This window comes from Zingiber officinale, chromosome 7B, assembly GCF_018446385.1.
Source record: "Zingiber officinale cultivar Zhangliang chromosome 7B, Zo_v1.1, whole genome shotgun sequence".
NCBI classification, from domain to species: domain Eukaryota; kingdom Viridiplantae; phylum Streptophyta; class Magnoliopsida; order Zingiberales; family Zingiberaceae; genus Zingiber; species Zingiber officinale.
Genome location: NC_055999.1, coordinates 18,987,202 through 18,988,367, shown reverse-complemented (window position 1 = coordinate 18,988,367; position 1,166 = coordinate 18,987,202). Strand labels below are relative to the sequence as shown.

The window sequence follows — 1,166 nt, the reverse complement described above, 5'->3', positions numbered from 1 at the left end:
ACAGCGTCAGCAACTCATCTCGACGATCCCCGTCAACACCGACAACAACATCGCAAACCTCTGACTGACTCAGATTTCGGACAAGATCAGCACCATTTACAGAACCTGAGGTAATTCATCTGTATTAAGGGATCTTGTACACAAAATACGAACAATGAATGATCATTCAAACCGTTTTAAAACAAAAAAAGGAAAGCACTGGCAAAAAAACTGAGAGTGCTTCGAATTTGTCAAACGTCATGCAACTTGAAGTGAGTGAAAAAGTACTTAAATGTGGAAAGTGATTAAAGCAACAAGTTAACAACAAACAATTGCCTCCATAAATGATCCTGGTTGATTCTGCAACCTCAACACTCACATTTATCTGAAGCCATTTTCTTAATTCAGAGTGCACCTGGAGAATTAGCATAGTCAATTAAGACAGTCAATCTGGAACAGCCCACATAAAGCTTTATGTTTGGCGTAATCATATTGGATTCAAGATATACAAACAGCATAGGCTGTTGATTATTATCTAGAGAACTTATAGGTTACTTAGTATCATGGCCACAGAAATTACCTCTTGAGCCTGAGCTGGAGTAGCAACCTTCCCTGTTCCAATTGCCCAAACTGGCTCATAGGCCAGAACTACATTGGTCCAGTCAGAAATCCGTTCTGTAATAAACAGTTATTCAAGAATGCTAAGAAATAGAGCTACATTTGGTGCCTTCATCCAGAAGGCTGCAGTAAATAGTTTAAGCTACCAAAATTAAAAGCTTCTTTTTTGCGACAAAAATAGAATTACGGACAAATTAAGATTCGTGTGAACACAGAAATTTGAAGGTTACTATTTTTTTTTTAAAAAAAAAAGGGAAAAAAATAAAAATTATAATTGTCAAGAATGGGATTCGAACCCATGCCCTTTCGGACCAGTACCTGAAACTGGCGCCTTAGACCAACTCGGCCATCTTGACATTTGGTTATCCTTTGAAATTATATTTATTTATGAGTATATTAGAACAACTGCTCTTTGCATGGATCTTCTTCCCAACTATATGCTGTTAAAAGAATTGAGAGAGAGAGATTAATACGAACATTGGCCATATTATTCTCACTCACATGTCCCCTCTCAGAAGAATGCCTCAGCAGCATCTGTTCAATAGCCAGAGCATTAAGAAGGACAGCTC

The 1,166-nt window shown here is 37.7% G+C and overlaps 1 non-coding gene across 1 annotated transcript; it reads right to left on the bottom strand.

Annotated features, from left to right (window-relative positions):
• Window positions 1-872: 872 nt before the first annotated feature.
• Window positions 873-953, bottom strand: TRNAL-CAG. The gene has a single exon. It is a non-coding gene; the product is annotated as a tRNA-Leu (tRNA).
• Between the last annotated feature and the right edge of the window lie 213 nt (window positions 954-1,166).